General features: G+C 39.5%; 1 pseudogene; it reads left to right on the forward strand.

Annotated features, from left to right (window-relative positions):
- Positions 1 to 268: 268 nt before the first annotated feature.
- LOC114684913 lies at positions 269 to 845 on the forward strand (annotated as a pseudogene).
- The last annotated feature ends 14,715 nt before the right edge of the window (positions 846 to 15,560 follow it).

The raw sequence follows: 15,560 nt of genomic DNA on the forward strand, positions 1-15,560 counted from the left end.
TTAGATTTTTTTTTTTGACAGATGGCATATTAAACATACCACAGGGATCCCTTACAACCCCCAAGGCCAAACAATTATAGAAAGAAATCACCAGTGTCTTAAGGAACAACTCTTAAAACAAAAAGGGGGAAATAGCCCCCATATTCAGTTACTCTGCACCCTGCAGCCATGACGCTCTGGTCTCGGGACTACAAGGACACCTATGTCAGCCCCAATCAGGGCCTTCTGCTCCCCACCCACCCCTTTGTGCCCTTAGACAGTCCCTATAGAAGTGATGACAGAATACAGGCTTGTGGTGGTGGGTGCTTGAAGGCATAGGAAAGAGTGCCCTGACCATCCAGCTGATCCAGAACCACTTTGTGGAGGAGTATGACCCCACCATAGAGGACTACTATCAGAAACAGGTGGTCATTGATGGGGAGACATGTCTGCTGGACATCCTAGTCACAACAGGTCAAGAGGCATGTAGCGCCATGCGGGACCAGTACATGCACACGGGGGAGGGATTCCTCTGTGTGTTTGCCATCAACAACACCAAGTCCTTTGAAGACATCCATCCCTACAGGGAGCAGATCATGAGGGTGAAGGATTCAGATGATGTGCCAATGGTGCTGGTGGGGAACAAGTGTAACCTGGCTACTCATACTGTTGAGTCTCGACAGGCCCAGGACCTTGCCTGCAGCTATGGCATCCCCTACACTGAAACATCAGCCAAGACCTGGCAGGGTGTGGAGGATCCCTTCTACACACCAGTACATGAGATTCAGCAACACATACTGTGGAAGCTGAACCATCTGGATGAGAGCAGCCCTGGCTGCATGAGCTGCAAGTGTGTGCTATCCTGATGCCAGGTGAGGTAGGGACCAGCAGACATTTGGGGCAGTTGCCCCGGCTGGCCAAATGAACTTCGCATGTCCCTGTCCCACTCCCCGATTCTGCCAATCCCCCTGCCTACGGTCAGTGGTGTCCTTTGTGCCTGTCCCAGTACAGGCTCAGGGCATGGAGGTGCTGGATGCAGGGAGGAGGTGCAGATGGAAGGAAGGAAAGAGGAGGGAAGGAAGGAAGTGATGCTGGAGCCAGTCCAGTCTGGGGATGGTGGACAGAGGTGACCAAGACCTTCCTGTGGACAATTTAAACAGACTGTCATGAACTGTCCCTGTTGCCACTGGCACCCCAGTCTTCAACCCCTCTCCGTTCCCACCAGTCCCGGGGATGAAGTGTTCAGGGTAGATGGGAAGGGTATTTCTGGTACTCCTGATGCAGAGAGAAATAGGCAGGTATTGCCTGCTTTGACATATTAATGGATAACTCAGTTAGCAGTTTGTCACAAATTTGAGACCTAACAATTATAGTCTCAAAAAATTAATTTAAAGCATTAAATCAAGCTTTATGGTCCCATGTGATCAATGGACTAACAATTTTTATTGGAGCATACCAAGGATTAATCACATCCTTTCTCTCTAGCCATACATTTTCAGCCAGAAAAATAATAGGCCAGTTATTCAGAGTCACACCAATTTGTTCAACACTTTTTTTCTGTTTGAACTAGTGCAACAACAGTAATTAGGTTTCTAGAAGGAAATTCAATTGTTTGTCCAAATTCTTTACAGTCCTGGTTGGCAGGAATCCCAAAATTATTTATTTGGACATTTAGATCAACTAAAGTTGATTATCTGACTAATCACTGAAAATCCCAAATGCAGACAAATTTAGACCTTTCAACCTCCTTCCTGCTACCACCCTTTCTCTACTGTGGGTACACCAGCTTGCAAGTGGACTCTGACTCTTACAAAGGCCCCTTATGCATTTGAAACTCCCTACCAAAAGACTGGGCTTTATTAGGACACACATTCCCTTGTATTATTCTCCTTCTCACTGACCTGCATAACTGTGTTCCCAGTACTGGATGGCACAGGCAGTTTTAAGGGTTCAAAGCTGGCATAGTGTGCTGGATTGTTTGTTGTCAACTTGAAATAGGCTGAAATCATCTTAGAAGAGGGAACTTCAATTGAGTAAATGCCTCTGTAAGATTGGGTTGTAACTGGAGTGTAGGCATTTTCTTAATTAGTGATTGATGGGAGAGGGCCCAGCTTATTGTAAGTGGGTCCAAGCCAAGGGCCAATGGACCTAAGTTCTATATGAAACAGGCTAGGCAGGTCATAGAGAACCATAGAATAAGCAGCACACCTCTGTGGGCTCTGCATCAACTTCTACCTCCAGATTCCTGCGCTGTTTGAGTTCTTGTTATGTGGTGGCTGACAGAGGCTATCTAGTGAGACCTTACTGAGGGTCAAAGAATCTGGGCTTGCTCTACCTAGCACAGCAGCATAATGGGATGATTTGGCCAGGGTTTTGTCTACCAGGTGTTTGGAAGGGTCTACAGTTGGCTCTATGGTGTGCTTTGATGTTGCAAAGAAGGGGTCTTTGCCCCTCCCCTTGGCATATTATAAAAGCCCTTTTGAATAAAACTCTAGGTGACTGGGTATTGACCCAGGGCCCCCTTGAAACTATCCTTTGTCTCTGTCTTTCTTATCATCTCTTTCTACCTAATATTTCCTCATTCCTCTCTCCTCTATCAAAAAACCCTTCAAAAGGTGGAAGCTGGACTCCCACACTGTTCTGACTTCCTTTGATGATGAAGAATGATATGGAAGTGTAAGGCAAATAAACTGTTTCCTCCCCAACTCATGTGTGGTCATGGTGTTTCATTGCAGCAATAAAAACCGAAACCAAGACACCTACCAGACATCTTGCTCAAAAAAACAAATAAAGAAATAAGCATTTATGAAAATTTGAGTATAATTCTTAATGACTTGGAGACATTGGGGAACAGAAGGAAATACAGATTAGTGATCTATGGGAAAAGGAAAATAGAAAAGGTAATACTGTAGTATTTGAATGAGAATGACCTTATAGGCCCATGTGCTTTAATACTTACTCATCAAGGGCTGCTGCTACTAAGGAGGGATTGGGAAGTGTGGCATTGTTCAAGTAGGTGTGGCCTTATTAGAGCAGATGTGTCACTGGGAGTAGGCTTGGAGGTTTCAAGGGGACAAGCCAGGCACAGTGCCTTTCTCTCTTCCTACTGCCTGCAGATCTGGATGTAAAACTATCAGCCATCATGTCTGCCTGTGTGCTGCCATGATCCTCACAATTATGATAATAAAATAAATATATGAAACTATATTTTAATGCTTTTCTTCAAATACTTGCTCCAGTAATGCTATCTCTTCACAGCTATAGAACACTGGACAAGAGAGAAGTTGGTGCCAGGGAGCAGGGTATTGCTGTGATGAGCCAGACCATGCTGCTTGTTCATGGTATGTGATCTTTGGGGCTTCAGATTAGAAAAATGGTGGAACAATTTAAGTGGGCCTTAATGAGCCATACTAGAAGGAATGTGGTAGACAGAGGTGCTGAGAGAAATGTAGATTATGATGGTCCTGCTCAAGAGGTTTTAGAAGACAGTATATGGGCTAGAAAATATTCCTTTGGTGTTCTGGAAAAAAATGTCTGCTTTCTGCCCTGTTTTCTGAAGGAAATAAAGAGGTTTAGAATAATTGCATTGGCAGAAGTAGTATCAAGACAGCTAATATTGACTCTGTCCTGTGGTTTTTAGAGGTCACTCTCATGCAGAGTTATAATGGAAGGCAACAATCTGAGCAAGAAAAAAAGTCCATTTTTTTTTTTTTTTGGTTTTTCGAGACAGAGTTTCTCTGTGTAGCTTTGCGCCTTTCCTGGGACTCACTTGGTAGCCCAGGCTGGCCTCGAACTCACAGAGATCCGCCTGGCTCTGCCTCCTAAGTGCTGGGATTAAAGGCGTGCGCCACCACCGCCCGGCTAAAGTCCATTTTTTAGCAGAAAAGGAGGACCAGAATGTAGATGTAACCAACTGTCTTATTAAATAAGAAACACAGAACCAACACAAAGAAGAAAGCCAAGAGGTCAGAGCTAAGAGCTAAAACCTTACCCTTCCTTCTGTGGTGGTCCTTCCTCTCTGAAAGAGAGCTACTTCCTGTGTTAAAGTCTTTATATAGACTTTCTGTTCTGCCTTCTCATTAGTTGTAAACCCAACCATATGACCGCCTTGTCACGGCCTGTCTGTATAGACCTCCAGGTCTTCTATGGTTGATATTGTGATTAAAGGCATGTGTATCCAATGTTGGCTGTATCCCTGAACACACAGAGACTTACCTAGCTCTGCCTACCAAGTGCTGGGATTACAAGCATATGCCACCACTGCCCTGCTTTCCTATGGCTTGCTAATAGCTCTGACCCCCGGGGCAACTTTATTTATTAACATACAAATAACATTTTATTACAAAATAAAATATCACCATACCAGGAAGTGTAACAGAAAGCCAGTGGAAATGTAGTTAATGGAGGTGGCTAAGTCCAGCCCTAGTAAGCAGCAGAATTTTGCAGATTTGGACTTAGTTCTGGCCTTAAAGTCAAGGATACAAGAAAAATGTTGTGGAATCTCCCTCTGAAACTAAGGACAGCCACTGAGGTCAGGTATGTGTCAGGGGTGGCTCTCCATGGAAGTTCACAGAAACTATTTCCTGAATCTATAAAAGTGAAGCCTGGATTGTGTTGGAGACCCTAATATTGGAGAAGCCAGAGTCATTAGGTACCTACCAAGGAAACCTACTAACATGGTATGGAACAAACCCAAGGTAAAAAACAATGTTGCTGTCAACAAGGCTGAAAAGATTTGGAGATCTTAAGAGTGGTTCGACATCAGACATGGAGATACAGAATTTTTAGTCTGCCAAGTTGCTTTTTGGTCTTGCTTTGTGCCAGTATTTCCTTACTGTGTTTCCATTCTGCCCTTCTGTAATGGTAAAGTTTATGTTTGGAAACTACATGTTTGAAGTATGTGATCTGATGCAGAGTGGTGTAACTAGAGTGTTCCTGCCTTGCCCACAGTCAGAACAAATCTTTGTCACCTGCCAGTCCCATAGCCGCTCAGAAAAGGAGGACCAGAATGTAGATGTAACCAACTGTCTTATTAAATAAGAAACACAGAACCAACACAAAGAAGAAAGCCAAGAGGTCAGAGCTAAGAGCTAAAACCTTACCCTTCCTTCTGTGGTGGTCCTTCCTCTCTGAAAGAGAGCTACTTCCTGTGTTAAAGTCTTTATATAGACTTTCTGTTCTGCCTTCTCATTGGTTGTAAACCCAACCATATGACCGCCTCGTCACGGCCTGTCTGTACAGACCTCCAGGTCTTCTATGGTTGGTATTGAGATTAAAGGCATGTGTATCCAATGTTGGCTGTATCCCTGAACACACAGAGACTTACCTAGTTCTGCCTACCAAGTGCTGGGATTACAAGCATATGCCACCACTGCCCTGCTTTCCTATGGCTTGCTAATAGCTCTGATCCCCGGGGCAAATTTATTTATTAACATACAAATAACATTTTATTACAAAATAAAATATCACCATATTTCCCCTTTTCTATTTTAATAAAACGAAAAAAGGAAAAAGGTTATAGCTAACATAAGAAAAACTATATTCAAAAGTACAATAACTATATACAATATATACAAGTAATAAATATCTAAACAATGTATAGTTCATTTGTATTTGACAAATTCAGAGAAAATAATTCCATTATCTATCCTATTGTATCTAATTCACTTTCTATCCTAATTAATCTTCAACTATAACTAACTAATCTTCAACACCCTCAGAGACCCAAGAGGGAATAATATTAGCTAACAAAAATAAAAACAGGAAGTACATGCAAGCAACTTCGAAAAAATTGTAAGTTGACAGAGATAGCTAGCTGCCTGGACAGTCATCTGAGGTTTCTCCACAGTGTTGGGGCATCATCTTCAGCCTATAGGCTTAGAATATCTGACAGACTCATTTGTGAAGTAGGTTGTACACAAGGTCAACAGTTCAACCTCACATTGGATGAGAGCAGTCTATATACCAGAAACACCTGAATTCCACTAGTGTCATGTCATGATTCAGGATTTTAAATTCTGGAAATTGTTGATGTTTTTTGAATTCAGCTATCCATTCTTCTTGGCTATGTGTGTATGTGGCTTCATCTCAGTATCCCATTCTTCTCCACATCCCTCTATTAAATGCCATTCTACTATTAAGAGGCGTGAGCTTAATTACTCTTCAAGAACAACTGTTTCAGCTGCTGTTCCATTACATATCAGAAGCCATCAGCCCACTGCCTGTTTAGCTGCCTTCGAAGAAAAGGGCACTGTACCTTTTCCAGATTGCGAAGGCCACTTCAGGGATGGTGTCATATTGTCCTGGCCTCAGAAGATACCTTTTGATAAAGCCATAACCACACTTGTTTTGGCAAGAATCAGTAGTCCTTTTTTTCATGTCCTGTCTGTCCTGTTTGTCAGCAGTTGATTCGAGGATACTTTATTGTCCAGTGGCTAACTTTTGCCACAATGAAAGTTAACTCCAATTGCAGTTTTTTCAATGCCCATATCTCTCTGAAGTAGATTGGTACTGCCAGGAGCTAACATGTCTCATAGTCATAACAAAAAAGAAAAATTTTCTAAGTTATTAAAACATTCTAAATGCCATATTCTGTAGATCTCTCAAGGGTTTGAAGATGACCTGTCTATCTAAAATATATCTGCTCAATTATGAAAACATACCTAATATGACTACAAGTTCTATTATAATATCTAACTACTAACTTTCATTTCTTTATATCCTAATAGTTGGTAATAACAACATTCAAGGATCAGAAAATTGCATTATATTGTTAAATGAATAGTATAAATAAAATTAGAAATATACATATAGCATTTTCTAACAATATCAATTTCAATATATATAATTTGTATACATATAAAACAATCCAATCCAATGTAAAGTAATTACATTTTTCTTTTCTTTTCTTTCTCTCTTTTTTTTTAAGAAGAACCTTTTACATCTAATCTCCTATGCTTAGCCCTTTTCCTAACCCTTGACAACAACTTGTAACCAGCCCCCCTAATCAATGAAAATTATCCCAGACCCAAAACCCATTAAAAGACCAAAAAAACCACCTGCCCCACACCACCTCTTTGGGAATGTGGGCGTCGTATTCTTGAAATTGCTTCCTGCTGGGTATGTGCGAAGTTTTCTTTATCCTGAAAAGAAAAATTTTAGGTTAATTGTCAAATTCTAGGAAAGGTAACTATATTCTTCATTATCCAGTCTGTGTATAATGCCAAAGTTCAGGGTTTATCTCAAATCCTTATTCAAGTAGTCTTTGAGACTGGATCATCTCAGCTAGCCCTGTCAAAATTGTTCTGAGCACTTTGTAGTTCAAAGCTCATCTGTAGATGATGTTTGTCAGCTTAGTGATGTTATTATTGTCTACGTGGAATTGTTGTTGTTGTGGGGCCCCATCTTCTTCCTGGAGACTTCAGTTGATGTTAGGGTGGGCCGTGAATTCCTGCAGAAAACTGATAAGAGACTTGAACACAAAGACATATATATGCAGCTAATTGAAGCCTTTTTTCTAGAATTAGTTAGTACTCTATATGACCATTCATATCTTAACAAAGTTTAAAATATATATATATATATATTATATATATATATTAATCTTGTAAATTTTGATATAAAATTCATACTTTAAGAAAAGTTTAAAGAATCGAAATAAATCAAAGAGTTGAGATTAGCAATAGAATAGTCCCTTAATTATTTTGGCTTTTCTCTTGTCCCATAGCAGAAGATGGCTCTTTCCTTCTGACATGATACAGGGAGTTTGCATTTTCCTTTTAACAACATGCTTGAGTTTAAAGAAGGAGAGAGCCATTCTCCAACTCCAAAGTCAACTTTAAATCTTAATTGAACTGGGACTATTAGAAGATCAATAGTGTTAAATCTTTATAGAAAAGCAGAAACAAACATTTAGGAAGACATAGCATTTTTTAGATGATATACCCATACGCCATTTCACTCTGTTTCCTGGGATAGATGATTTGTCCCTATTTTTCAGTTGTCTCATTTGTCCTGTATTCTTCAGATTCCTTAACGTTCATTCTCCTAAAAGTCAAAAACAAAAACCTTTCCCCAAGGTTTTTTTTTTTTTTGGATGTTCCTTTTTGGCAAGTTATTATCTGATTAAATGAAAAGGCATGTGTTACTGGTATGAGTTAGTTTAAATTGGATGTTCATGCTGGTTGATGAACTATCACCTCCTCTAATTAAGAGGTCTCTCTTGTTCAAATCAAACCTTTATCAATTTTGATGGTACCCACAGCTTATCTTCTCCTGTAGAAACAAAAGCAAAGCCTCGTCCCCAAAGTAACACATATCCTGGTTTCCATTCTGAGGTTAGCACATCCTTAAAGTATATAGGCTGATTTAATTCTGTAGTTTTTTTCTATTATCCAATGTCTCTCTGCAGCAGTTGTTCCTTTCTCACTGGCATTGAGAAAATTCAAAGTTAATAGAGCATTATGTAATCTATTTCTGGGGGGTTTTGTTACCCCTTTCTGTTTATTTAGTATATCCTTTAGAGTTCTGTTTGATCTTTCTATAACTGCTTGACCTGTAGGATTACATGGTATACCTGTAATATGTGATATATATATATATATATATATATATATATATATATATATATATATATATATATATCAAAAAAACTGTTTCTTTTTAACAGAGACATATGATGGAGCATTGTCAGTTTTAATTTGTGCAGGTATACCCATGATGGCCATAACTTGTAGCAAATGTGTGATTACAGAATCATCTTTTTCAGAACTCAAAGCAGTTGCCCATTGAAATCCAGAATAAGTATCGATGGTGTGGTGTACATATTGCAATTTTCAAAATTCTGCAAAGTGAAACATGTCCATCTGCCAGATTTCATTCCTCTGAGTACCCTTTGTGTTACATCCTGCAGGTAATGGTGTTTGATTGTAGAAGGAACAAGTAGGACATTTATTTACTATTTCTTTGGCTTGTTGCCAGGTTATGGAAAAATCCTTTTTTAAACCTTCACTATTGATATGATTTTTTTATGAAATTCTTAGGCCTCCAGCACATTTCATATCAATAATTTATCAATCTCATCATTGCCTTGTGCTAGAGGGCCTGGCAGACCAGTATGGGATCAGATGTGAGTTATATATAAAGGATGACTCCTTTTCCTCATTGTATCTTGTAATTGAATAAATAGTAAAGTTACTTCTGAAACATCAGGGATAAATTCTGCAGTCTCAATATGTAATACTACTCTTTCAGCACACTGAGAGTCAGTTACTATGTTGAGAGGTTCTGAAAAATCCATTAATACCAACAGAATAGCATACAATTCTGATTTTTGAACTGAATTATATGGACTTTGAAGCACTTTACTTAAATTTTTGGATTTGTAACCTGCCTTTCCTTGTTTGTTGGCATCTGTATAAAATGTACGAACTCCAGATATGGGTTTTTCCTATACAATTCGAGGCAAGATCCAATCAGCTCTCTTTATAAGATCAATTCTATGGCTTTTGGGATATTTGCTGTTAATTTCTCCCAAAAAATTACTGCAAGCTTTTTGCCAAGGTTCACTTTCTATCCATAATCTTTCAATGTCCTCCTTAGTTAAAGGTATGACAATTTCTGCTGGGTCTATTCCTGCTAATTGACGAATTCTCAATTTTCCTTTCTAAATCAAGTCAGAGATTTTTTTTCACAGAGATTTTAAATTTTTTATTTGGTTTATTTGGTAAAAATATCCATTCCAATATAATATCTTCTCTCTGCATTAATATTCCTGTTGGAGAATGCCCAGAAGGTAAAATAACCAAAATGCAATCCAGCTTTGGATCAATACGATCCACGTGTCCTTCATGCACTTTCTTTTCTACCAAGGCCAATTCTTTCTCAGCTTCAGGTGATAATTCTCTTGGTCTATTTAAGTCCTTGTTACCTTCTAAGGTTTTGAACAAATTATTTAGTTCATCATTTTTTACCCCAACAATAGTTTGTAGATGAGAAATGTCTCCAAATAATCTTTGAAAGTCATTAAGAGTGTGTAGTCGATCTCTCCTAATTTGCACCTTTTGGGGGTCTAATTTTTTGTAGCTCTATTTTATATCCTAAATAATGAATAGAATCTCTTCTTTGTATCTTTTCAGGAGCAATTTGTAATCCCCACCAAGGTAAATTTTTCTTTACTTCTTCAAACATTCTTTCTAAAGTATCTGCATTTGAGTCAGCTAATAAAATATCATCCATACAATGATAAATTATGGATTTAGGAATTTTTTACGTACCACTTCCAATGGCTGTTGTACAAAATATTGGCACAGAGTTGGGCTATTCAACATTCCCTGTTGGAGAACCCTCCACTGAAATCTTTTAACCGGTTGAGAATTATTATAAGTAGGCACTGTGAAAGCAAATCTTTCTCTGTCTTTTTCATGTAAGGGTATTGAAAAGAAACAGTCTTTTAAATCAATAACTATGAGAGGCCATCCTTTTGGTAACAGAGTAGGCAAAGTAATTCCAGATTGTAGAGATCCCATTGGTTGAATTACTTTGATAATTGCTCTAAGGTCTGTTACCATTCTCCATTTACCAGATTTCTTTTTAATAATAAATACAGGAGAATTCCAGGGCTGGTTGATTCTTCAATATGCTGAGCATTTAACTGTTCTTCTACCTGCTCTTCTAAAGCCTGGAGGTTCTCTGTTGTTAAAGGCCATTGCTGAACCCATACAGGCTTGTCTGTTGACCATTTTAAAGGTAGAGCTGTTGGTGTTTTTGGAAGATTATCAGTTGTTGTGCCCTGTTCTTGTATGACATGTATGGCTGATGACCACTCATTAGAATAATATCTTCTAATATTTCTCTCAGAAACATGTACTAGTTTATGATTTGTTTCTGAGATTGGAGAGATGTTAATCTGAGTATTCCATTGTTGCAACAAGTCTCAACCCCACAGGTTCATAGCTATGTTAGTCACATATGGTTTTAATGTTCCTTTCTGTCCTTTTGGACCTATACATTTGAGCCATCTTGCACTTTGTTTCACTTGAGATAATGTTCCAATTCCTAACAGTTGAATATTTACCTCCTGAAGAGGCCAAGTTGGATGCCAAAATTCTGGTGCAATTATGGTAATGTCCGCACCTGTGTCTACCAGACCAGACAACAAAACACCATTTATTTTTATTGTTAATTTTGGCCCTTGTTCATTAATAGAAGTTGGCCAAATTTTTTTCTTTATGTTTTCTCCTGAATTTCCTATTCTCTCTGTTTCATCATCCGGACCAACACGATTCATTCCAATAGGTATTTGGTTATTTAGTTGCTTTGAGTAGGGGTTTTCTCTACAACTGCAGGAAAGGTCTGAACTGGATTTACTGTGGGGGCCTGCCTGTGGCCTCTCTGGGAGTTTCCCAAACCCTGAGGCAAAGAATTACCCTGTCTGTCCCTTGTTGATCTACATCCATTGGTCCAGTGTTTTCCCTTACCACACCTTCTGCATACTCCAGAAGGAAGGGGCATTCTGTTGCCAGTGTTCCTTGAAGAAACATTATTTCTAGGAATGACCTGTTTCCAGTCCCTTTTCAAATGTCCTTGCTTTCAACACCCAAAACATCTAACATTTCTCAAACCTTTGGAAATTGCTTCTCCTACTCACATATCATCATGGCCATGAGCCTCAACATTAATTGTGTCTCTAATGCAATCCTCCAAGGGTGCAGATCTTGCCTTTAACAGCCTGATTATTCTTTTGCATGCTGCATTTGAGTTCTCAAAGACCAAAGATTTGATTATCTGACTATCCTCTAAATTCAGGACCATTCTCTGTACTGTTGAAGTCAATCTTTGTAAGTAATCTGTGAAAGATTCTTTTGGGCCCTGTATAACCTTTTTTAATGACTCATTTTTTTTCCCTGGTTCCTCAACTCTGTCCCATGCATTCAAGGCTGCTGTTTGACATAGAATTAGGGTTTGGACATCATATAAACATTGTGTTTGTACTGAAGCATATTGACCTTCCCCAATAAGCTGATCCTGGCAGACTTGTATTCCTTTATCCCTCCATTGTTTTTCTATATTTTTAGCCTCATTATTGAACCACATTTTCCTCTGGATATTTTGTCTGGGTTCAAGAACAGCCTGTGCCAGATCCCACCAGTCCTTTGTAGAATCCTATTACAAGCTGACCAGGTATTTAACAATTGCTTTACATATGGGGAACGCATGCTGTAAGATGCTATTGCCTCCTTAAATCTTCGTAAGTCTAACATTTCAATTGGAATCCAAGTATTTTGGCCATTCTCTTCACCAGGTAGCTGCTGTATGGCTACCGGACAAATTAAGGGTGATTGTGTGAAAACAGGCTTTCTTTCTGTAACCTTATGATCCAATTTTGAAACAACTTTACTGTTAATTTCTTCTGTCTGGATTTGAATTTCTCTATAATTCATTTTTACAGGTTTAACAGGTTTTTCTAAGACTGTTAGCCTGGCACTTAAATTGACTATCTTTTTAAATATTAAAATGAGGATAAGAAAAGTAATAAACTGAATAATTCAAACAATATTAATCTTCTCATATAGTTGTTCCATTGTCAGAGTGCCTAAAATTTCAAACAAAGCCCAATTTTCTTCCAATGTACACATAAAGCCCATTTTTTAATGTAGAAAAAAAATTGTCTTTTAAATAGATATATTTTTTTAAAGATTTATTTATTTATTATGTATACAGTGAGTTCTGCCTGCAGGCCAGAAGAGGGCACCAGATCTTGTTACAGATGGTTGTGAGCCACCATGTGGTTGCTGGGAATTGAAATCAGGACCTCTGGTAGAGCGTCCAGTGCCCTTAACCTCTGAGCCATCTCTCCAGCCCTAAATAGATATCTTAATTGACTTACCAAATCAGTGTAGAAGAGTAGAAATCTGAGGGAATTTCAAAACAGCCACCTGGTGTTCGAGATGTGAATCCAGAGAGAGAGAGAGAGAGAGAGAGAAGAGAGAGAGAGAGAGAGAGAGAGCAAGAAAGCATAGCCGCTTGAGCCAAGTCAAGCCTTGGCTTTATAGGCAAGGGCCCTGTTCGGCAGGGCAGGCCTCAGTTGTTTGTAGCAGCGGCTTTAAGCAAGTAGCTCCAGCTGTGGGTCAGTCAGACCTGGGCCGGAGCTAGGGAGCCCAGCCACCCAGGCCAGAAACCAGACCTGCTGCCAAGCCAAGCCAAGTGGTTTTTAATGGATTCTTGTCACATTGGGCGCCAGATGTAGATGTAACCAACTGTCTTATTAAATAAGAAACACAGAACCAACACAAAGAAGAAAGCCAAGAGGTCAGAGCTAAGAGCTAAAACCTTACCCTTCCTTCTGTGGTGGTCCTTCCTCTCTGAAAGAGAGCTACTTCCTGTGTTAAAGTCTTTATATAGACTTTCTGTTCTGCCTTCTCATTAGTTGTAAACCCAACCATATGACCGCCTTGTCACGGCCTGTCTGTATAGACCTCCAGGTCTTCTATGGTTGATATTGTGATTAAAGGCATGTGTATCCAATGTTGGCTGTATCCCTGAACACACAGAGACTTACCTAGCTCTGCCTACCAAGTGCTGGGATTACAAGCATATGCCACCACTGCCCTGCTTTCCTATGGCTTGCTAATAGCTCTGACCCCCGGGGCAACTTTATTTATTAACATACAAATAACATTTTATTACAAAATAAAATATCACCATACCAGGAAGTGTAACAGAAAGCCAGTGGAAATGTAGTTAATGGAGGTGGCTAAGTCCAGCCCTAGTAAGCAGCAGAATTTTGCAGATTTGGACTTAGTTCTGGCCTTAAAGTCAAGGATACAAGAAAAATGTTGTGGAATCTCCCTCTGAAACTAAGGACAGCCACTGAGGTCAGGTATGTGTCAGGGGTGGCTCTCCATGGAAGTTCACAGAAACTATTTCCTGAATCTATAAAAGTGAAGCCTGGATTGTGTTGGAGACCCTAATATTGGAGAAGCCAGAGTCATTAGGTACCTACCAAGGAAACCTACTAACATGGTATGGAACAAACCCAAGGTAAAAAACAATGTTGCTGTCAACAAGGCTGAAAAGATTTGGAGATCTTAAGAGTGGTTCGACATCAGACATGGAGATACAGAATTTTTAGTCTGCCAAGTTGCTTTTTGGTCTTGCTTTGTGCCAGTATTTCCTTACTGTGTTTCCATTCTGCCCTTCTGTAATGGTAAAGTTTATGTTTGGAAACTACATGTTTGAAGTATGTGATCTGATGCAGAGTGGTGTAACTAGAGTGTTCCTGCCTTGCCCACAGTCAGAACAAATCTTTGTCACCTGCCAGTCCCATAGCCGCTCAGACCCAACCAAATAAACACAGAGACTTATATTGCTTACAAACTGTATGGCCATGGCAGGTTTCTTGCTAACTGTTCTTATAGCTTAAATTAATCCATTTCTATAAATCTATACCTTACCACGTGGCTCATGGCTTACCAGCATCTTCACATTCTGCTTGTCTTGGCAGTGGCTGGCAGTGACTCCTTCTGTCTTCCTGTTCTTTTTTTTCTCCTCTCTGTTAGTCCTGCCTATACTTCCTGCCTAGCCACTGGCCAATCAGTATTTTATTTATTGACCAATCAGAGCAACATATTTGCCATACAGAACATCCCACAGCAGAGTGCCCCCCCATAGGCCAATATGTTTGAATGTTTAGTCATCATAGAATGCTTTGAAGGGATTAGAAGATATAGTCTTGTAGGCATAGATATGGTCTTTTTGGAGGAAGTATGTCACTGTGGGTGGGCATCAAGGTTCCTTGGTCCCAAGCCAGGCCCATAGCCTTTCACTCTTCCTGGTGCCTGTAGAAAAGGATGTAGAAATCTAAGATACCATGTCTGGTTATGTGCTGTCATGCTCCCCTTGACGACAATGGACTAGACTTCTGAAACTATAAGCAAACCCTGGTTAAATACTTTCCATTATAAGAATTCCCATGCTCGTGTTGACTTTTCACAATAAGACAACACTAAATAAGAAAGATGCCAATGACTGCCTTTAGAAGATATAAAATTAACTAAAGAACTCTTAGAAACATTGGTTTTTAAAAGAGAATAGGTTCTTTCCTGGTAGTGAGAATACCATTAATAAGAGATTGTATGACCCTGTCCTGGGTAAATGTTAGCTGGTGAGTGTTATATGTCAAACTCCCTGTGTCTCAATCTTCTCACAAGACTCAAGTGAGACAATCAGGTTTGCACTTACCAACATGGGAAAGTTGCCCAACAGGAAATTTTATTGGCACACCCTAACATTCCTAACAGTATACCCACCAATTTGGTTTTCTTTCATTCATATGGAATGAACTAATGCATGCTGGGAAAGTACACAGAAAGTAACTCACACTGTCCCATCAGAACCTCCTTTATAACATAGACTGGTGCATCTCACTGACTTAATTTGAAACGACCTCTAATCTAACTATTGACTAGCCTATTTACCTCTGCAGTGTACACAGTAAACTATTCCTTCTATTCTGGTCTAGAACGAGAAGTCATGCTGCACATATGAATCCTTCTCCTGTTATTGCAATGAACAGCCCATTA

This window comes from Peromyscus leucopus, chromosome 22, assembly GCF_004664715.2.
Source record: "Peromyscus leucopus breed LL Stock chromosome 22, UCI_PerLeu_2.1, whole genome shotgun sequence".
In the NCBI taxonomy this organism is placed as follows: domain Eukaryota; kingdom Metazoa; phylum Chordata; class Mammalia; order Rodentia; family Cricetidae; genus Peromyscus; species Peromyscus leucopus.